The 24,119-nt window shown below is 40.5% G+C and overlaps 1 protein-coding gene and 1 long non-coding RNA gene across 2 annotated transcripts in view; one reads left to right on the top strand and one right to left on the bottom strand.

The window, feature by feature from the left end:
* Positions 1–24,119, top strand: part of aralar1 (calcium-binding mitochondrial carrier protein aralar1) — a 404,690-nt gene that overhangs the window by 6,772 nt on the left and 373,799 nt on the right. The gene's annotated exons all lie outside the window — the stretch shown is intronic.
* LOC136866292 (uncharacterized) overlaps positions 1–24,119 on the bottom strand; it is a 63,938-nt gene that overhangs the window by 21,709 nt on the left and 18,110 nt on the right. The window contains exon 2 of the long non-coding RNA XR_010859526.2: positions 20,827–20,938. This is a non-coding gene — a long non-coding RNA (uncharacterized lncRNA). The remainder of the gene's footprint in view (positions 1–20,826; positions 20,939–24,119) is intronic.

Below are 24,119 nucleotides of genomic sequence, written 5' to 3'. Positions count from 1 at the left end.
TTGGAATTGAACCCAGGCTTTTGCCACGCAATCTAGTGATTAGAAATTGTATACCACCACGTCTCCTTCCCCTGTCGGCCAACATTCTGATGAACATTTTTTCGACCAACGGGTCACGAACTGGCTAACCACAGTGTCACTGTATAGTCTTGACACCAAAAATCATGGCCACCAGGCGGGCTAGGAATAAATGTAATTGAGTTTTAGGTTCTTACGCCCCTTCTTTATAATTATTAAAACGTATAAACGCAGTGTTGTTTTTTCACACCACCTTTCATACCTTATATCAGATTACTTTTATTTCTTAAGCTTGTATTTCTCGTAAATAATTCAGCATTGTTTCCTGAGCAAATAGTTCTTGCCTTCAATCATATTTAAAAGTAGGAAAGATCACAATATGAAGATGAAGTTGGAATTCAAGAGGACAAATTGGGGCAAATATTCGTTTATAGGAAGGGGAGTTAGGGATTCGAATAACTTACCAAGGGAAATATTCAATAATTTTCCAATTTCTTTGCGATCATTTAAGAAAAGGCTAGGAAAACAACAGATAGGGAATCTGCCACCTGGGCGACTGCCCTAAATGCAGATCAGTAGTGATTGATTGATTGATTGATTGATTGATTGATTGATTGATAGGAAATTGAAGCGAGTGTCAAGGATTTTCTATATTTTAAGTGGTACCTGTTGCTATAGCAATACACAGTATATTTTTATAGCAGCAATATAATATAAGAATCAGCACTGTGGATGCATTAGTATAGTTTCTCTTTACTGATTTCATTAGGATGCTCAGTGTATATTTCCCATTTTTCAAGCTCATGTACTGAGAGCCATGTTACTAAAAAACATTTCTTTGTCAGTTTCAACCTTTTTTTTCATTTTTTGTCAAGAAAAATTCTTTATTTTTGCACTAATCATTGAAGTGAACATTTTTTCAATTTTATTCAATTCATTATCTGCTTCCAAAATGATTTTCAGTGCACTTAATCAGATATTAAGTCAGTTGTAAAACTGGATAGTGGATACATTTCCTCCACTTGGAAAATCTAATGCTCCTGTTCCATCTTTTGATTCCCTTTTGTTTTCTGAAGTTTTAATTGTTGATGAGCCATGGCATTTAGCTTACTGACTCGGAGAATGAGGTTCAGAACCTGGTAGTTATGGAAATTTTTTCCTATAACTTCATTGAAATATAAAAGCTCCTCCTGTAGATTTCTGGTAGAGGTTGATCTCTGAACCCAAGCTCAGGCTGAGGGAATAACACTCCTTTCTCATGGGTTTAAGATTCTTGAGAAAATCTTAGAGAGCAGATTGCGACTCATCTTAGAGCCACAGTTAGGAGAGGAACATATGGCTTTAGGTCTAACAGGTCCACACCAGACAGTGTCCATATGTTAATGGAGAAATATTGGGAAAAAGGCAAAGATCTATTCATAGTTTTCCTTATTATTATTATTATTATTATTATTATTATTGCTATTATTATTATTATTATTATTATTATTATTATTATTATTATTGCTATTGGCTTTACGTCGCACCGACTCAGATATGTTTTATGGCGACGATGGGACAGGAAAGGGCTAGGACTGGGAAGGAAGCAGCCATGGCCTTAAGGTACAGTCCCAGCATTTGCCTGGTGTGAAAATGGGAAACCACGGAAAACCATCTTCAGGGCTGTCGACAATGGGGTTCGAACCCACTATCTCCTGAATACTGGATACTGGCCGCACTTTCCTTGTTATTGAGAATGCATATCACAGCATTGCAGGAGAGAAGATATGGGAATGCTTGAGAAAAAGGAATGCATGGTAGAGGGACTGGTCAGAAATGTTTACTGTATGAGCACTGTACCGGCTGTGTGCAATTGGGTGACAGACATTCATCGTGGTTCCAGACAGATATGAAATTTGAGGGAAAACGCAGGTGACTGGACTAATTTTTAGATATCAGAAAACAAATGTCCAAAATCATTTGGATAGAGAAATGTAATTATGATAAGAAGCGATTGGAAGAAATAGATGTAGATTTTAAAGAACAGTACTAGAGAATTCTACAAAATATTTAGAGACGGGATACTGGGTTACAAGCCACTGAACCTTCACTTCAAGTATTCAGCGGGGAGACTGGTCACTAACAATAAAGACAACTGTGAGTTACTTGCGAAATACTTCGAGGAACTCCTTAATTGTGAAGAACCTTTTGAAAGATCACCTTCTGTCAGATCCACCAACTGTCCAGCAGATAGAGCAATATATTGACCATCTTAAAAATAATAGGCACCTGGTGAAGATGGGATACTAATGGTAATGTTGAAATTTGGTGGTAAATTGGCAGCTGAAGCTTTACGCAAATTTATCACAGATTGTGGGGGAAAAAACCAATACCACTTGAATGGAAACAGGCCATAACTCACTCCTGGCACAAGAAAGGGGATAAGACAGACCCCAACAATTATAGAGGTACTTCTTTACAGCCAATAGCTTACAAGAGTCAAGTGTTGTTCCACAATCTAATAATGATGTTATTTTGCTTTATGTCCCACTAACTACTTTTACGCTGAGGTGGCGGAATTTAGTCCCACATGAGTTCTTTTACGTGCTAATAAATCTAAATCTACTGACACGAGGCTGGCGTATTTGAGCACCTTCATATTCCACCAGACTGAGCCAGGATCGAACCTGCCAAATTGGGGTCAGAAGGCCAGCGCCTCAACCTTCAGTCACTCAGTCCGGTGTTACACAATCTAGAAGAACAAGCAGAACACACTGTTGGCGAGTACCAAGCTGAATTTTGAAGAGGTCGATCTTGTTCAGAGTAGATTATCCATCTTAAAACAATCCTTAGGATCAGAACATTACATAACTCAACACAGTTGTCTTTCATTGATTTCAGAAAGGCTTATGAATCACTAAATAGGCAATCCATATTTGTAACTTGAAGAGAATTAAGCATAGATAAAAATACTAGAAAACTGTTTGAACAAACACTAACAGATACATACTACCTCAAAATCAAGACTGAAGTTTGTCAAAGTGATGGACTTTCACCAATTCTCTTTACGGTAATTTTGTATTAAACAAAATCATGAGGGAATGGGAAATAAGGTTACATGGAAAAGATGTTCAGGGGATCCATTTGGGATAAGGAAAAGGAAGATTTGAGGTGAAATCTCTTGCCCTTTCAGTAATTCAAGAAAACAAATTCCAAGCAGAAATGACATAGCCATTAAAGCTGGTCTTCAAATTACATATGAAAAAACTAAATATATTGAACATAGACATAATGGAGAAAAGTACCTAACAACACAACATGGACATATTCAAAGAGTTGATAAATTTAATGTCTGGGAGAATGGATCCGGTCAAATGGACTTGATAACACATCCTGCAAAGAGAGATTGAAGAAGATGGACATGGCTTATAAATTCACTCAATACATTACCGTTACAACAGATGATCTAATCATTCCAGGCAAAAATCAGGCACTACAAAACTTTAATTAAACCAGAGGTATTGTATGGATCAGAATGTTTAATGTTGGAGCAAAGAGGTGAACAAGAGAAGTTGGAAAGAGAAAGAAAGGAAAATACTTAAGGAAGATTTTGGGACTTCAAAAGAATGAAGATATTTGGATGAAAAGAAAAAAAAAGAAGACCTATGCTGCAATATAGAGAAAACTACAGACATAATTAAAAGACGAAGACTACAATTATACGGTCACCTTCACAGAAAAAACAGACGACAGACTTAACTAAGAAGATTTTTGATTGTATCTCCAAATTAAAACATGCCACTGGTTGGCTGGAAGAGATATGATGTGATCTACAAAGACTGAAGATTGCAGATGACATGATAAATAACAGGGTGGCTTATCGGCAAATTTTTCACTTTTGCATATTCAACGTCAGTCTTGGAGAGTGTTATTGGAGGAACAGAGGCAGGTGATCAGCCACGCATGAAGTAGTTCTGGGAAGGAAAGAAAAATATTGTACCATAGTCTTAGGTTCTAAGTGGTCTATAATTGGTCAAATTCTTTAGTAAACGGAAATAATAATAATAATAATAATAATAATAATAATAATAATAATAATCATCATCATCAAAGATCAAAAAGTGAAATGAAATACTAGCCTCTATTAATCCTTGAGAAGAAAGAAGGTATACTAGCCAGGATGATTAGCTCAGGCAGCAGAGCACTGGCTTTCTGAGCCAAACTTGGCAGGTTCGATCCTGGCTCAGTCCGATGGTATTTGAAGATGCTCAGATGCATCAGCCTCGTATTGGTAGATTTACTGGCATGTAAGAGAACTCATACAGAACAAACTTTTGGTACCTCGGCATCTCCAAAAACTATTAAAAAGTAGTTAGTGGAGTATAAAACCAATGTGTCGTTGCCATCAGTTAATAGACTTGTTTAATGCAGCTCTCCATGCTACCCTATCCTGTGCTAACATTTTCATTTCTACGTTAACTGCTACATCCTACATCTACTCTAATCTATTTGTCATATTCATACCTTGGTCTACCCCTGCTGTTTTTACCGCCTGCACTTCCCTCAAAAACTAACTGAACAAGACCTGGGTGTCTTAAATGTGCTGTATCATCAGTCTCTTCTTCTGATCAAATTTTGCCAAATTGTTCTCCTTTCACGAATTTGATTCAATCACAACTGTTTAATGTTCAATATAAGTTTACAAACTAGAAAAAGGGGTATTGTGCCATGCAAACCAGTCATTGGTCAATGACATCAGTTAAGACAGTGTTTTCCTTTTAAAAAACAGAATAATTTGGTCAGTTTTTGCTTTTCTCATTGGGAACTTCTGAAAATTCAAATTTTAAAAGTTCATTTGATGATGAATGGGATATAATAGTTTTCTTCAGACAGTTCATGAATTTCTGCCTACACACGTACGTACGTACGTACATACATACATACATATTATCTGCGCACTTTTTAGCGATAGATTTACACCCTAGTGCTGAATCGGTCGACTTCGGTTATCTTCGAGATTCGTTTTGGCAACCTTTGAAACACAAACTAAGAATTGCTTATCATCACTGTGCGACATCTGGTGTGTATTTTAAGTACTCGTACTGTTGTTGTTTACACAGCAAAGCCAAACTATAGAATTCATGTAGGAACACGTTTCGCATCAGGAAATGTTATATAGTATTATATATTGTGTGTGTGACACAGTTGTTGGCATAAGATAATAAAGGTTTGGAAAATTCATATTGATCGATCATATTATCAATTCAGTTCAGATTTCATTTCCATTCAGTTGGCAGTACTACCGGAACCGGCAGTGCTCTCTTCTTACTCCTCAACCGAGTACAAAAATCTATTACTAAAAAGTGCGCGTACAATACATACATACATACATACATACATACATACATACATACATACATACATACATGCATGCATGCATATACATTCATTATAAACCGATTTGCTTGTCAGCACTCAGTCTGTGATGCTCTGTGAATTTACAAAATGCCACCACAATCCTCTACTCTTAATAAGCTCTGTGGATTCATTTAGTTCTTCTCTTCTTATCTTTAAACCATTAGAAACTAAGTCTTAACCAATGCCACCTTAGTCTCCCTGTACTTACCCTTCATGGCTGGGTCTGAGTCCATTATTCTCCTAGGTAACCTATCTTCCTTGCCTCACATGACCCCACCACCAAAGCTGGTTAGTGTGTACAGCTTCATCACTAGAGTTCATTCCTAACTTGGCCTTTCTGTAGTGATCGTTCTTGCTATTTTCATATCTGTTACTTCCAACTTATGAATAAGATATCCTGAGTCTACCCAGCTTTTACCCCTGTAAAGCAAAAGTTGGTCTGAAAACAGACTGGCCTAAAGATACTATCATCCAGGAGCTGACTGCTTTCTTACAGAATACTGTTGATTGCAACTGCGAGTTCACTGCTTTAGCTTTCCTGCACCTTGATTTGATCTCGCTTTCTCTACTACCATCCTAAGAGAATACACATCCTAAATACTTGAAATGCTCTACTTATTCCAGCTTTGTATTCCCAACCTGGCATTCAATTCTTTTAGTTTTCTTATCTACTGACATCATTTAGTCTTGAAAAGGCTAACTTTCATATCATAATCCTTGCACATATTTTCACATTCCAAGATACTGGACTGCAGGCTTTCAGCGCAATCTGCCACTAAGCCTAAGTCATCGGCATAGGCCAAACTGCTTGCTACTTCTTAACTGAATCCCTCCCTGCCATGTTATATTTATCAGTAAAAACTAGGATTGTTATTTTATATATATTTTTTTTACGATTTGCTTTTTCGTTGCACCGACACAGATAGGTCTTACGGCGACGATGGGATAGGAGAGGCCTAGGAGTGGGAAGGAAGCGGTCATGGCCTTAATTAAGGTACAGCCCCAGCATTTGCCTGGTGTGTAAATGGGAAACAACGGAAAACCATCATTAGGGTTTCCGACAGTGGGGGTTTGACCCCACTATCTCCCGGATGCAAAGGATTGTTATTATGCTTATGTTCGCACTTAATAACAATCATAGTTTTACGAATATGGAAAAGGACATGAAATTACTGTATACAGTTCAGAAAGGGAATTACATAAATATCTTGGAGAAGCTGTTTATTTACTTGTTGAAGAAAGGTAATAGTTACTTAAATTTGAATTAAATTTTGGCAGGAAAAAACTCTGTTTGAATTGGCAAACTTATATATTAGAAAAAAGAAAAGAGAAAAATAATAGTGTATCTATGACCTTTCTCCCTATCATCAAGGTTTCCCATTACCTACAGTACATTGCTAGCCACAGCTGATCTACATTCACAGTCCTAGAAGAACATCACGTCAACAACAAGCATTATTTTAATTAGCATCAACAACATATTGAAGAACAGGTTAGCATATAGTGTTATCTGAGTGGAACCTTGTATTAGCTTAAGATGTTTGAAGATATAATAGCTGTACTTCAATATTGTTTAAGTAATAGTTGAACATCTAATAATTAATTTGTCATTCACATAAAGTCATTGGATTTTGGTAAGTATTATTTCAATGAAGAAGAGAATGATGTTTTCTCGAAACATGTGTGATTAGATTAGAATATGTATTAAACAGACAAGGCAGATCATATTATCACCTGATTTTCCATGTAGTGAGATTGTTACTTTAAGAATACTGTTGAGAATACTTCATAATCTCCTATGTCTTCCTCGTTATATCCCCTTACCCAAATATCGTTAACTCCTAACCCACCCAGATGCATCCTCTTTGTTGACTTAGCCAGTTCTACTTTATTTCTTCCGTAAGTTCTCCATTGAATTCCAATTTGTTCGCCAAGTTGTTTCCAAGGAGTCCCTTGCATGAAAAATGGAATTAGGACTCGATTACTCCCATAGGTCCGATGCTTCCTCAAAACTTTCTGAGCATGCTCTGTAAAAATTCTGTGAAGCTGGATGCTAACCTACTTACACATAGTCTCAGTGAGGATCTCTCCTCAAACAGATTAGGGAGCATCGGTGGATTATATAGTCCCAGCCGCCTGAGCACAATAAGGGCCATGACCCAGACAATGTCCGAGATGCCCACTCCTATTCCTTGGCAACTGGAGTGCCGACTCTCAGGATCACTTACATACTACATTGCCTATGGTTCATGAAGTAGGGGTTGAGTAGGCCTACAGTAACACACATACACTTTTTTTCTTTCTTCTAAGGGCAATGACAATCATAGCTTGTATATGGTGATAGTTTTTATTTCTTAGTGCATTACTGCATAGACAGTATTCTTAGTTGTAGGCAAGGGTATCAAACTCACTGATGCATCGGTACTTGTTGTCAATCTCTTTCCTGATGGAAATATGTCTTAGATAGTTTCGAATTAAGTGGTATATTTTCTAATTAACTTTCCAGAAGGGTTGGGGACTAATTTATTAGTGATGATAAAATCTGTTTGTGCTGTATGGCCATGATGTGTTTACTCAGCAGTAAAAATCCTCGACCTGTTTCCAGTCATTCGATCAGGTCAGGAATGGAAAGAAGCCCCCATCTAGCAGCGAGGATAGGAAATGTGCCGGCTGCTGAAGCCTGAGGAAAAACTTTTAACTCAGTATAAAAACCATTCCCTTTTCATATGCAGCAGAGTATTCATTAGATCGATATATTACAGTCACATAGAATAATAATAGTGTCACATTTATCTGTATTTTTCACAAGAGTACATCTGCTGTATAATTATACTCTTGCTTTCTTTGGCATTCTAATGTGATACTGTAGACTGCACACTTCCATTTTCAATCTTGGTATATATTTTTATTTTCTTGATTTTACTCCCTTCAACAGGACAGTAGTTAGAGCCATTATTTCATGAATGATGACTGTAGTTTTTGCAACAGTAATCTGAATTAAAAAGCAAGTAACAATCCAGTTTATATAATTACAGAATCTACCACGATGTGAATTTTCTACCATCAAGAACAATGAAACCATAAGAAGACTGTCAGGCTTGTTTTGTATGAAAATACATAATATTTGGGTTTAAGAAGAGTAGCCTACAAGTCTTTCTGGTTCGTTTCTTGAAACTTGAGTTGAAGCAGTTAGAAATAACTGGAGGAACTTACATTTCAAATCCATTCTTTGTATGAGTTGTTGAGTGATTTATTGTTAATGTAAATATAAGGATCTCAGTAACAAATTGCCTATCATGGAGGATACCAGTGGCTTTTCCTTTCCATTACAAACATTAATGCATACGTATTACTGTAATTCACTTTCTTCTAGTGCTACAATGTGTTTATAAAGGACAACATCCTAGATTTACTCAATGGGATTGAGATTGGGGCTCCTCAGGAGCCAGGCAAATATCTTCACATCCGTGGAGAACCAGCTGGCCACAGTTCGATAGCGATGGGCTGCAGCATTGTCTTGCTATAGGTATGTCACCTGCAGGGTTCTGGCGGCAAACAAAGAGGTGAACATGATCTGCCAGCAGGTTTCTGTAACTGGTGAGGGACGTTGTTAGATGTACCAGGGGTCCTATTTCATCCCATGTGAACAGTCCCTTTACGAGAATACCGACTTGCTCTGTACCCTGCTGGCAAGAGAGATCCATTGCTTCATGTGGTTGACGACCAACTGGTACCTCGACTTATCTGTCCGGGTAATTTTTTCCCATACTTTGAGCATCCAATGGTAGTGTTCCTTTGCCCATGTCAGTGGTTGTGCCTTGTGACGGATATTTAGCGGTGTTACTCTCTTGGGAAGCTTGCTTCTGTACTCCATGGTGAGGATATGGTTCTGGGTGGAGGCTGCTCACATGTCGTTGTCCAGCATTGAAATGACGAGTGCTCTTCTGTACTTAGCCCCGTCTATCCGCTCTTACGATCCGAGTTAGCCGACGGCGACTTTGTCATCATCGCGTCATACTTAACGACAGCTGACCAGCCGACGCGGCCCTTGTATAGTCCGCGCACCTTTTTGCGATATTATTTTGTACCGGGCTGAGGAATAAGGAGGGAGCTGTCCCGGTTCCGGTTAAACTGCCAACTGAATGGAAATGAAATCTGAATTGAATCGATAATATGATCGAACATTTATTATCTTACGCCAACAACTGTATCACACATACATTATTTAACAGTATATAACATTTCTCGATGCGAATCTTGTTCCTAGCATGAATTCTATAGTTTGACTTTGCTGTGTAAAAAAAATCAGTACTAGTACGTAAAGTGTACGCCAGATGTTGCACAGCGATGCATAAGCGATTCATAGTTTGTGTTTCAAAGGTTGCTAATACGAATCTCGAAGATAAGAGGTCGATCGATTCAGCACTAGGTTGTGCATGCATCACTAACGGGTGCACGTACCCATCATCGCGTTATACTTCACGACAGTTGACCCTGGCGGTGGCGGTTTTGCCCAGATCATGTTATCACTTCATACGGTGGCTTTCGGAAAGGCCAGTGACGGCACGATTTCAGAGATGGAGTGACAGTCTGCCCGCGATCAAATCCGCTAAGGTCTCGTGTCTTACCCACAGACATATAGTAAACTAGCTGATGTACCCGTGCTTCGCTACGGAATTTTACATTGTATACAGAATTCTAGGTTAGGTAGTATACACGTGAGCAAAATTGTATTAAATTGCACGGCTCTTAACGTTACTTTAGAAACGCGATGGGGAAGTCACCAAACGTCTTTTTAATGGTAGGCCCTTTAGCTTACCATTAGTCACAATCAATTCGGGGAGTTTTCATTATAATGGCACTCGCTCACTCTCCACCTGCCTTTTTACATCCTCAGAAAGACTGCGTTAGTGGTTTTTCCAACTGAAATGAACATAGGCCATTACAATGACACCAGTAAGAATGTCGTGATTAAAAGCAATGTTGTCATATGAAATACTCCATCATACGAAAAACCTCACTTTTAACGAACAGTAGTACAACGCCGATCTGACAGTCCAAAGTTCCAGAGCTGGAATGACCAGACCGCAGTCAGCCGTGAGCCGTGAATACACTTATTTTCGCGGGGGGGGGGGGGGGGGGGGGCGAAGAATGGAGAGTCCCAGGGCAAAAAATATGCCCTTTTTTACTCTCTGTTTCACAGGAGTACCCGATGAGTTGGAAAATCTCAGTTCACTACACTGGCGGGGGGAAATCTGACTTGGAGGCAAATTTTTCTCCAAGTCAGAGGAGAAACCCCCTCTTGGCTGCTAATTTGGAATAAAATGAATGCAGCATTTAATAAAAGTGAAGAGGAAAAAGCTTTTCTTACGAAACGACTCGTTTCAGGATTAAATTTTGAGTTATTTATCGGGTAGTGAATTGTGGTGCTATAATTTGGAATAGGTCGAAAATGTAAATCTAGACCAGGTCATAATGTGAACCTCTGCCATTATTCCGTTAATTGTGCACACTGATCAATCCAATCAGCGCGTCAGAATAGGGATCGAATGGCTGTACTGTGACGAACCAGCGTGTTACGTACCAGCAGTATCCGAAAATGTATGAATCGGAGGAATGGTATGCTAGAGAAGAAAGTTATCTAACTCCCCTGCTATTTTCCGCCAGTATTCAGGCAGGCTGTTATACTCGGTACGCAGCAGTATCCAATCTATCGGAGATGAGTGGGAGCATTTAGAGACAAAGAACATCACAACAATGGTCAGCGTAATGTTATTGTTGATCAATTTTATGAGCTTTCGATATTGTAGGCCCTCACATTTAGTTTTCTTCCGACTCTCAAATACCACTCTGATCATAGTCGGTACGGTAAAACTGTATAGAACATAAATGATCGGAAATTGTATTCTCTCTAAATTATGTTATGTAGTACTTTTCGATAGGACCAATAACATAGGTATTTAAGAATTATATTTTAGGTGCCTTCCCCTAAACTACCATTTCTCTCTATATAATTTTATTAACTAGCAAAGATCTTCAGTCAGTATGAAGATTATTAAGCAGCAACATACGCTGCCAGTCGCTAACCTTGTTTCCTGTCTGCTCCTGTAGCCCTTGAAAACATCAGTTTATTATCTATTAATATTTTCAGGTACGATCCACTCAATTCTGGATCGAGTTGCATTTCTTTACCTGCTAACATCGGCAAACGTGCTGTAGTAAATATTCAAAACACAGATATTTTTTGCTTTCTATGGCGTATAGCTGCCTTTTTGTAACCAGTTCGTATACATAAGAACCGTCCAAAACAGTATGAGGTCACCTTTAACCGGTTACTAGAAACACTTAATTTTGTCGGTGTAATTTTCCTATGAAAATAACAGATATTTCCCTCTTTGACAAAAACAATCCAGAGTTTTCTTTTATGGTTTACGGGATTAAAGGAAATACTGCTGTTGGCCCTTTGTATGCAGCAAAATAACAGAAGAGTTATATTCACCTGTTATACCTCTCGAACAACGACGTGAACCACTATTGATTAAAAACTAACATTTCAAGACTTGTAGGTTCACAACTTTCTGCACATAACGGTAAGAAGTTCGTGTGTGATCGGTGTTTAAACTCTTCGAGCAGTCAGTCACAACTTGATAAACATATCGATTGTGTTACTCATCCCGCGGTAAAACTTGTTCTTCCGGAAGCTGGAAAGGCAACTATGACGTTTGTGAACATTCACAAGCAAATTCCCGTTCCATTTGTCGTCTATGCCGATTTCGAATACTTAACCGTTCCAATCCAGCGATGTGCACCAGACCCATCTTGTTCGTATACTGATGCAGTGCAACATCACATTCCGTTTTGTGTTGCCTATCACGTTGTTTGTTCTTTTGATAGTAAGCAACAAAAGAATAACTATGACGCAAAGGATCGTCGAACCGGGCGAGTTGGCCGTGCGCGTAGAGGCTGAGCTTGCATCCGGGAGATAGTAGGTTCGAATCCCACTATCGGCAGCCCTGAAGATGGTTTTCCGTGGTTTCCCATTTTCACACCAGGCAAATGCTGGGGCTGTACCTTAATTAAGGCCACGGCCGCTTCCTTCCAACTCCTAGGTCTTTCCTATCCCATCGTCGCCATAAGACCTATCTGTGTCGGTGCGACGTAAAGCCCCTAGCAAAAAAAAAAAAAGGATCGTCGAGTAATACGATTAGCTCCTCCAGCAAACGACACGGATGCAGCTAGAAAGGACTATGTAGATAAAAGAGTAAACAGTTTACAGCCTTTAGTGCCAGTCCTAACTGAAAAAGGCTATGCAGCAAACGACAACCTGCACAAAACGATATCTAGCTTCAGAATTAAGTAGGCCTAAACTTGGGACTGTGCAATATGGGATGGTTTATATGAACAAGCTGAGACTGACAGATGCAGCTGATGCAAAAAATCCTTTTGATATTGTTACTAAATAATACTTGCTTTATACAAGGAAAAAAGAGATGTTAGTGATTCCGACCGTGTTGAATTTAGACCGAAGAAGGTAATGTAATAGTTTCATTTCTTTTGAGAGAGTTTGGCTGTAATAACATAGATAAACCAATAACATAAATATACAACACTCAGTTGTTTATTGTGTGTTGACGAGAGAAGTTGTGTGCAGGATGGTGAAAAAACGTTATCCTGAGTTGTAAAGAAGAAAACGAAGGCAGTAGGATGGCAAGCAGCTGTAAAAGCAGCACGACAGGCTTTTCGAGTAGAAAAAGATCGGATAGCCATTACTAAGTCACTGCGAGCAGCAAAAGCACGAGTTAGTCTTAGAAGTAAAGTGTTGTTTCGCAAGTGTGCGCGGATTATTCCCGTACCAAAACGTGGAGGATTTTTACCTGCATTATTTGCTGGGCTAGCTGCCCTTGGTCCCCTCCTTGGTGGGGCTAGTGCTGTAGTAAGAACGGTTAAAGCCGTAGAAGAGGCAAAGCAGCAGTTGAAGGAGAGTGAACGGCACAATAAAACTATGGAGGCAATTGCATTGCGTGGTAAAGGAGTACACCTGGAGCTGGCGCCGTACAAAAAGGACTGGGCATATACATGTCACCAAAAAACGCCTACTGAATGCACTGCCACGGCGAGCCCTAACCCATGAAGAAGTGACTAAGTATGCCAAACAACTCGGAATTCGTGACTTCCGCGGTGAGTTTATGCGAAATCAGCTACCAGCACATCCACGTCACGACGAGAGTGCCGTCATCAACTTACTTCGATAGTTACGGAAACTTATCTCCTCCAGCAGAGCTCCTACGCTATTTCGGAAGCAGTGCAGTTATTGTTTACAATAAACACCGTGTACAAAAATTTCATACACACACGTCGTGTGGTCGATTATGTTTTAAGTTCCTATATGAAACTCAAACATCGGACCAAGTGCATCAGTGTTCACGCGATGTCCGACGTTGCAAGAACGTTTACTATACACGGGCAAGGACCTGAAACCACCGTCTACTTCAACCCACCGATTGAACTTGGACATCGACCTTACAGTCTTGGACTAGTATAGTTTGAAGGTTATAATAAAATCTATAACGTGCAAGAAGGATCAAACAAATTCTATTATGATGAATACGTGCTAACCTTACCGCAGGGTACGTATTCTGTAGATGATATTTATGAATATATTGAAAACAAATTAATTCAACAGTTTAGTCTTGAGGGCTTTCTTACAAAAAAGTACAGGTTCTCCCTTACAGCAAGCAACGTAACTCATAAGTGTATTATAGAATCGTCTGACCGCCCTACAATACTCTTAGACGATCATCACGTGACTATCACCTGTAATATTATTACAGACGTGTACAGCAATCAACAACCTTCGCACGCCCTGCACGACTTTATTATTGAAAAGGAAGGTGGTTATAGCATACGTGAGAAACCATCAGCAGTGCTCTATCACCCTGTAACTCTGACACGTATCAGTGACATTACCCTTCGGCTTGTCAATAAAAGCAATCTGCTTGTTCATTTAGACCCTCACACACACGTCACGTACCTTCATCTCAAGCCAACATGAAACGTATTTACACGTCTCGATATAAAACAAGAGTTCACCAAAGAAACGTCTCACTTGTTCACAACGACTCATGAGGCTAACACGTGCTCATCAACAGGTGTTAATGATCTAGGTTACACCTTACAACACCATGGAAAACATTCTAGACGTCGTGACCTCAGCGGAAACGCAAGAGGGCGTAGTAAGAAGTGAGCTTGATTCCTACCAACCCTTTACGTTTGGATTGAACAATAACGATGAAATTTGCACGGTCATTCATCAACAAGATGTGTACACCCTGCCCCACGAAAGTTACATTTACATTGAAGGACAGATAGTAAAAAGTGATGGGACTAGTGGAAGCACCTCAACCCTAAATAATAATGCACTTGCTTTCCTCTTTTCGGAGGCCCGCCTTGAAATTAACTGGGTAGAGGTAGACAGTACAAGAAATGTAGGCGTTTCAAGTGCTATGAAACATTATCCATCGTACGGAAGTGAAGAAAGTAAACCATTACGCACGGCAGGATGGTGTCCGGGAGCTACTAATGAGTGGATGGTTAATACAGACGGAACTTTTACCGGAATGCTACCATTAAAACACATTCTCGGATTTGCTGAAGATCATAAGCGTATTATACTCAATGCAAAGCAAGAGCTCATTCTTTTTCGCGATCGCAGTGATTACAATGTGCTCAAAGCAGCATCAACACCTATCGATTCAAAAGTTATCTTACAACGTATTCTATGACGAGTGCCCCACATTACCTTATCCGACAGAGACTGGCATGGTAATACCGATTCGCTTCCGAAGCTGGGAACTGCATGAGTATGCGGTACTACCAACTACAGATAAACACAGTTGATCTGTAAAAACATCTCGCTTCACAGAAAGACCTCTTTACATCCTGTTCTGTTTCCAAACCAATCGTAAATTTGTATACAGTGCTGATGCTTCACAATTTGATCATTGTCAATTAAGAAACTTTCGACTCTATCTGAATGGAATTATCTATCCTTGCGAAAACATGGAACTAAATTTTGAAAAAGAACAAAAACAAATTTGGACCACTATACGCCATGTTCTGCAATTTTCAGTTTTCGTGTTATCAGAAAGAAAATCGCCCTTTGTTTTCTCCAGAGGAGTTTAAAAACAAAAGACTGTTCCTACTTAGAAGAAGCCATGAAGGAGTCACCAGTCGACATTCGTCTTGAATTTGAAACAGCTGAAAACATTCCTGCAAATACAACAGCCTCCTGCCTTATTATTCACGAATCCTCTATCAAATATTGTAACACGGCTGTAAATACATAGGTATACACCATGCAGAAATCAGTCCTTAAAGAGATATGAACTGCACCGATTGTATGGCCATGGAAGAAGACAAAGTTTTAGTAACACTGCAAGTCTACCTCCCGACCTATTTGTACATGTAAGTGTGAGGCCTGCGTCTTTCAACAAGCAAACAACACATTAGTGTGTGAGGCTATAAATGCCTATAATAAACATAAGTTTTTGTGGTATATGCCAAAGCATTTAATACCCTATCTACCATCTAGTTTTGTAGCAAAGTATGCCTCTAAGGATGCAGAATATTCATGGAAGCTGCTACCACTTCACCTTAAAATGGCACCAGAAGTTGTCGCTTGCCGGTACTGCATTCAACATTACAGTTGGAGAAGTAAAGACGACTCTGATGACTGGGACGGACCAAACCCTATGATTAAAGATTGTTCAGAATGTATTTTTCGGTAATGTAATCTATTCCTATTGTGTATACCTATAGTTATTTTTTCAATAAACAACTGCATTGAATGATCTACCAGGCTTAATGGTTTGTCATACTCCTACTATAAGCAGTTACATCCCAAGCTGCTTACCATTTGAAACGCCTCACATCTTTTATTTTATGTTTAATTTAAGACTTACCGTATTTTAGCAAACATGTCCCTTCCACTCTCCCTGCCAACTCAGTACTATTTCATGTTCATGTTATCTTGCGTCAAGGGCACAAACTGTGACGTTTCTTATTCCAGCATTACTATTCAGAACAATGTAGAAAAGTAAACACAGCAGGTAGTAATCTGAGTATTGTTTGGCATTAGTCATTTACTTTTCCTGTACGTGACAGCAGGTGATCAGAAAATTCGGTTTGTGTCTATTATTGTTTCACATTAGCATAATAGCCGAGCAGTTATCAGACCTGTGAATAACCAGGAAAAAAGCAGATCCAGAATAACCTTAGTGTATGCTAATCATTGCACACTGCACTAACTCAGTGGTAATAGGTACTGAAGAATACACTTCCAATGTTCTTCCACTACAACGGAATATAAAATAGAATGAAATATAATACAATATTCCATTAAAATATTTTCCACACATTGAAAGAGAAAAAAATACCTGTCCGTGTATAAACCGGGTAGGTCACCGCCAACACACCACTATCATGGCGGACATGACGTAGGAAGGGCATCCAGACGTAAAATTAGTACTTGTCAAACACGTAGGGAAGAGCATCCAGGCGTAAAACTAGTACTCGTCTCACCAACGCCTGCTGGATAGGCCACAGCCAACACACCACCATCATAGCGGACACGACGTAGGAAGGGCATCCAGGCGTAAAACTAGTACTCGTATAACACGTAGGGAAGAGCATCCAGGCGTAAAACTAGTACTCGTCTAACATGTAGGGAAGGGCATCCTGGCGTAAAACTAGTACTGGTCTCACCAACTCCTGCAGGGTATGCAACCGTCAACGTACTAGCATCTGCGCGGGAAACGACAGCCAACACCCAAGATGGCGCCTGCGCGGGAAACAACAGCCAACACCCAAGATGGCGCCTGCGCGGGAAACGACAAGCAACGCCCAAGAGAAATGACCTTGAATTTGGTTTTAGATGCTCAGTCTCCCACTACTCACGACAATGCGCCGTGTCACAAGCAAAACCAGTGAAAGACACCTTGAAATCACTTGGATGGGACATCCTTCCGCACCCGCCGTACAGCCCCGACCTGGCGCCATCTGACTATTACCTCTTCGCAACAATGGAGCACGCGCTCGCAGAGCAGCATTTCAGCAATTTCGAGGAAGTTGTAAGATGACTCGACGAATGGTTTGTCGCAAAAGACAAGCAGTTTTTCAAGCATAGTATTCATAACTTTCCTAAAAGAAGGGCGAAGTGTGTAGAAGTCGATGGCCAATATTTTGAATAAACAAAAACTGAAGTTCCCTTGAAAATTACATGTTTTCTTTACCACAAAAACCGGCAAAAACTTACGCTTACTCCTGGTAACACCCGCTGTGTGTCAAAGACACAGTCACTAGTATCGTGTGTGTTTGTTTGTTTGTTTGTGTGCTGTGAGTACACGTGTTTACAATCACTCGCCACGCATGCGACGTAACGCAAACGGAAACATTGACCTTTGTCTTTCCGGCAATTATAGGACGTGGACAGTTGTACCATATTGTAACAGATACACTTCTTATACACCCTTCACGTCTTCAGTATAACTTTCCCATACACCATGTATATTAGTTTTCTATTATGTTAATGGTAGTGATTCATAAACTATCATATTTTACCTTAGATCATGGAGCTCTCCTTCATGTTACTGGTATGTGTATTTTCTTCTTTATTTAACCTCCTCCTATTCATCTTCTCTTATTATTCTCTAGGCTGATTTTTGTTACAGCGAATTTTAGAGAACGGTTGAACTGATGAAAACTCTTGTCCTGTAGATTTGCATAGTATCTTTAAAAGCATAAACTTTCTTGCCGTATATTTTAAATAATTAAAAAATACAGCATTGTGATAGGCCAAAGAACTCGCCAGTACTTCAAAGCTACATGAACCGCGAGAGCGCCGAGGTATGTAGCACGATAGATGGGGTGGGGGGTAAGCATGCATGCGCAGTCAGACGTCGTCCTGGTCTGCTGTACTTCGGCATCTTCCAGCCTGTATTGTAGCGAGTCCCTATTTTACTGTCTCGCCTGGTAGTTCTCCCTATATTTCCTAGTCTGAAGTGATTTTGGATACATGTAAACGTTTCCTTCTCCATATTTGTTAACTTGAGTGATTTCGGATAAATTTTAACATTGAGACCGTGAATTTCTTCCATTCCGGTATTTAGCGAAGCGAGTCGATCGTACGTGTCATATTGATGTGCTAATTTTCAATTTTGATTTGGCAGACATGGTACTCATAACAAACTAGGAACAACTTTCAATTATTAATGAAATCAGTGACGTGCTCCGACAAAACAACTCAAATATCAAGAACGCATTTTTCATCGATGGTCCCGGGGGCACTAGAAAAACATTTAGGGTATACTGTATAATGCAAGCCGGCCCCGTGGTGTAGGGGTAGCGTGCCTGCCTCTTACCCGGAGGCCCCGGGTTCGATTACCGGCCAGGTCAGGAATTTTTACCTGAATCTGAGGGCTGATTCGAGGTCCACTCAGCCTACGTGATTAGAATTGAGAAGCTATCTGACGGTGAGGTAGCGGCCCCGGTGTAGAAAGCCAAGAATAACGGCAGAGAGTATTCGTCGTGCTGACAACATGACACCTCGTAACCTGCAGGTCTTCGGGTCGAGCAGCGGTCGCTTGGTAGGTCAAGGCCCTTCAGGGCTGTAGTGCCACGGGGAGGGGGCGTATAATGCAAAAGTGCTTCAATTTAGGACTTAATGCTGTATCAGTAACATGGATAGGAATAGTCGCTATCTTGTTGCTCAGCGGTTGTACAGTGCACATTACATTCAAAATCAAAATTTAAATGAGAGTTCGGTGTCTGGATTAAAATTAAATTCCAAAGCAGCTGACGAAATTCCTTTCAGCACAGCTCGGTATGGGATAAATCCCCAATGGCCAATAGTCGTTCATTAATGTGTGTGAATCGTCTTCTACAATACATCATAAGTAACGACATTCCATTCTTTCAGGTGGAAAAATTGTTGTACTTAAGGGATATTTCAAAAAGGTTTGGCCTGTTTTGCCACATGCTTATCGCCAAACAATTATTTATAATTGTATGGGTATTAAATACTCTCCTCTTTGACCCTTCAAAATATGCCGCTTACGTAAAAATATGCGGGCAAAACCACAAAAAAAGAAAAAAGAAAAATGGAATTCGCTGAATTTTCGCAAGAAATCGTTAACGGCTACTACCCATCTGTAGATGCCGATGGATCAAATGTTATTGAACTACCAGCCAGAATTTTAGCACATGATGATATCGTGATTGAAATTTACAGCAAAACGTTCACTTCTGCAAACTATGTCATTATTTTCTCGAAAGTTGTCATTCTTAATTAATTTGGAAGTCATTGGGCTTATACCCGGTAGTTCAAAACCATACGCTAGCGTTAACATATTAATGCTGAAGATGAAAGGTAGCTATTTCAATTTCCTACGTAATTCTTGAATTCCTTGGAATGAATGATTTGCCTCCACATATTGTAAAAATTGGAGCCAGAGTTATGCTCCTTAGAAATATGAATGTTTAAAATAATACGTGAAGATAAAGCTGGACAGAAAGCTCTAATCGCTCGAATTGACTTAACAGCATCCGGTAAAACCCTTCCATTTTCTTTCAAGAGGCACCCATTTTCAATTATCTTGGCATTTTGGATCACGATCAATAAACCTCAAGGGACGTGAAGGTCTCAGCCAATATTCAGCCATTGCCAGTTAACTGTTGCAATGTGAAGAGACCGATATTTTAAAATTGCAATAGTGCCAAAAGGAATGCACCGAGCATGTGGCTGCGCGGTTTGGGTCACGTAGCTAACAGCTTGCAATCGGGAGATAGTGAGTTCGAACCCCACTGTCGGCAGTTCTGTATGTTGGGTATTCATTCCGAAGGCTGGTTTGATCCTCTACAGCTCCACCAACAGCGCCATAGATAGCCTAGGTGTCACTGAAGAGGCATACTAAGAAAGTGAGGAGTGAGGTAGTTTCCTGTTGCTTTCCTCACTGAGCGAGAAGTTACTATTGAATATCAGTCTGCCAAGCCCACTGAAATGCATGCAGTTCTGAAGATGGTTTTTCCGTGTTTACCCATTTCATACCAAGCAAATGCTGAGGCTGTACCGTAATTAAGGCCACGATCTCTTTCTTCCCACTTCTAGCCATTTCTTATCCCATGGTCGCCTCAAGAACTATCTGTGTCGGTGCGACGTAAAGAAAATTGTAATAAATCTCAAGGAGTGTCATATATAAGGAAATACTTCAATAAATATTTACCCCATTGACCGTCATGTCTTGACGGGTTTCAGCCAATTATTATTATTATTATTATTATTATTATTATTATTATTATTATTATTATTATTATTATTATTATTATTATTATTATTATTGCATTGTTGGGACTTACTTGAGTTGCTGTAATGCAGTTCTCCAGCAGTTATTTAACTGTTAGTCTCCTTCAGTTTTCTTCCAGAGGAGTATGGCATCTGTAGAAACTGCAGTGCTGAACATGCGGTGATCTGAAAACAGAAAATAATGCACTTAAAATGGAATAGGAACACATTTAGGATTGTATCAATACACGAAAATGAATTGGCTGAACTTCTGATAAATAAAGACTACATACAGTATGTCGCTGCAGATTGTAAAAGGTTAGTTGAGTTTTTCCTGCATGCTTGTCATATTTAAGAGTATAGCCAAATGGTTTTTCCCCCCGAATTTGCTCACAAAATAATTTCTTGCTTCAGATTAATATCCGAATACCCTGACGTCTTGCTTTATTAAGGACAAACTCGAAAAATGCCACTGTTATTCTCAACTTAACCTCACTCTCAATACTGTGGATCATAGTGAAATATATATCACCTAATTTGGAGCTACAAAAGATTGTGTTGCTAATATCTGGATGACCAGTGGGGAATGAAAATGTGGCATTTTATCATATTCTACAATGTGATAGACATAGACCTTATCAGTGCGCACAGTGGTTTCGCTCCCAAGCATGGTATTTGCTATCAAAATGCAGAATCCCGAAGACAATCTTCTTACATGATAACCAGAAATGCACCCGTCATGAGTCCGACTCGTTGGCTGAATGGTCAGCGTACTGGCCTTCGGTTCAGAGGGTCCCGGTGCCTTTTGTGCCTTTTGTGGCTCTTCCCTTTCTTTTGCCCATATCTTCACCCTTCGAAGCATCGGAGCTCTCTCATGTTCCCTATAGTTAGTGTTAGAGGAAGTCCGGCTCCCTGGCTGAATGGTCAGCGTAATGGCCTTCGGTTCAGAGGGTCCCGGGTTCGATTCCCGGCCGGGTCGGGGATTTTAAACTTCATTGGTTAATATCAATGGCCCGGGGGCTGGGTATTTGTGCTGTCCCCAACATCCCTGCAACTCACACACCACACATAACACTATCCTCCACCACAATAACACGCAGTTACCTACACATGGCAGATGCCGCCCACCCTCATCGGAGGGTCTGCCTTACAAGGGCTGCACTCGGCTAGAAATAGCCACACGAAATTAAAAAAAAAACGTCATGAAACAAGAACTTTGAGTATTAATGCAGATCAGTGAATGATGGCAAAGGCCTTGCCAAAAAAGAGGATACTGAAAATAATGCTGCTAGGTAGTTACAGAAGGACGCATACAGTAGCCGCTCAAAACTAAAGCATTGCGAATATATTGTTGTCGAGATAGGCACCAAGCATGTGTCCACCTACCTATTCAACAGAGGATTTTTTTGGCCTTTCCAAAGTTTATCAGCCCAGTTTTACGGTCGGGTGCCCTTCCAGACGCAACATTTATGTCTAGGGATGTATTCACTATTGCATGTTTCTGTCGTGGTTGGTAGTGTGGTGTGTTTAGGTGAAGTGTATTAAGACGAACACAAAAACCCATTCCCCGAGTGAGAGAAATTAACCATATGCAATTAAAATCCTCGGCACGACCTGAAATCGAAGCCAGGACTCTCAGAACCGAAGGCCATTACGCTGACCATTCAGCCAGGGAGCCGGACTTCCTCTAACACTAACTATAGGGAACATGAGAGAGCTCCGATGCTTCGAAGGGTGAAGATATGGGCAAAAGAAAGGGAAGGACCACAAAAGGCAAGAAAATGAAAACCCCGTAGGGCTCGCAAACCTAATTCCGTCGGAGTCGGAAGAGAACGAGAGTTGACCAAGCGAGGCCAGACAGGAAATATCAACGTGAGGAACCTGACAGAAGTAAACGAAACCAATGCCAGACTCGGTAAGAGGTACCGAGGTCGCCAACCCACGTTCACGAGGTGAAAGTCCCTGGGGTCCTCCTAGTCGTCTCTTATGACAGGTAAAGAGTACCGTGGATGTATTATACCGCCCCCACCCACAGGGAGTAGAGAGAGAGAGAGAATTGAATACATCATGAAAAATGAGATAGGCTACAGGCAAGTTGATGGAAAACTAAGTGTGGGAATTTTTCAAGGAATGTGTTGCAACGATCTAAATTAAGGTGGCGAAAGTAAACACCATGGTTAAGAGTGGGCAGTCATATAAGGAACGTGATCAATAGGGCTGCTGATAAGAAAGGAAGGACCCCCTGTGGCTGGGGGACGCAAATGAATACACCCACGGTATCCCCTGTCTGTCTAAGAGTCAACTAAAGGGGGCACAAGGGGCTCTCAACTTGGGACTGTGGGTTGGTGACTACGGGGCCTTTAGCTGAGTCCTGGTATTGCTTCCACTTACTTGTGCCAGGCTCCTCAATTTCATCTATCCTGTCCGACTTCCCTTGATCAACTCTTGTTCTTTTCCGACCCCGAAGGTATTAGAGTATTTGAGGCCTAGTGAGTCTTTCATTTTCACGCCCTTCGTGGCCCTTGGCTTTCTTTGTCTGTTATTTCATTTTTTGAAGTGATGGATCACTACTTTTTTCTTCTTTTTTTCTCTTTATCTATCCTCTTTGGTTGGGGGCGCAGACGAAGAATACATCCACGGTATCCTCTGCCTGTCGTAAGAGGCGACTAAAAGGGGCGAACAAGGGTTGATCAAATTAGAACCATGAAACTATTTGTGATTAGTACCACCACGCGGGGAACACCATAGGTCGCCTTTACTTGCGTGTAGTACCACTATGTTGGGTACCCAATAGGTTTGTGATTAATAGCAAACGTGGGCACGACGGCTTTTACAATACCTGTGGTTAGTAGCACTATATGAGCGACACCTTGGGATGAAGGAACACATGGTTCCGGCTTGCCTGTGATTAGTACCCCCTACATGAGGAACGCCACGGGATAGTACGAGTCCCTGTGGTTAGTGCACTTAGGTGATGAGCACCATAGGTTTGCGTTGCCTGTCAAGGGCGCCGTAATGTGCGAAACATATCAGGTGTATAATACATGTGCGAATTTCGTTATCTGTGAGTCGTACCCATAATAAATGGAATACCGCGAGTCTACGCTACTCTTGATTAGTACCGCAACATGGGAAATACCATGGTTCTACTTTTCTAGTGCCGGGCTGAGTGGCTCAGGCGGTTAAGGCGCTGGCCTTCTGGCCCTAACTTGGCAGGTTCGATCCTGGCTCAGTCCGGTGGTATTTGAAGGTGCTCAAATACGTCAGCCTCGTGTCGGTGGGTTTACTGGCACGTAAAAGAACTCCTGTGGGACTAAATTCCGGCACCTTGGCGTCTCCGAAAACCGTAAAAGAGTAGTTTGTGGGA

This window comes from Anabrus simplex, chromosome 3, assembly GCF_040414725.1.
Source record: "Anabrus simplex isolate iqAnaSimp1 chromosome 3, ASM4041472v1, whole genome shotgun sequence".
Lineage (NCBI taxonomy): Eukaryota > Metazoa > Arthropoda > Insecta > Orthoptera > Tettigoniidae > Anabrus > Anabrus simplex.
This window is presented reverse-complemented; position numbering and strand designations above follow the sequence as displayed.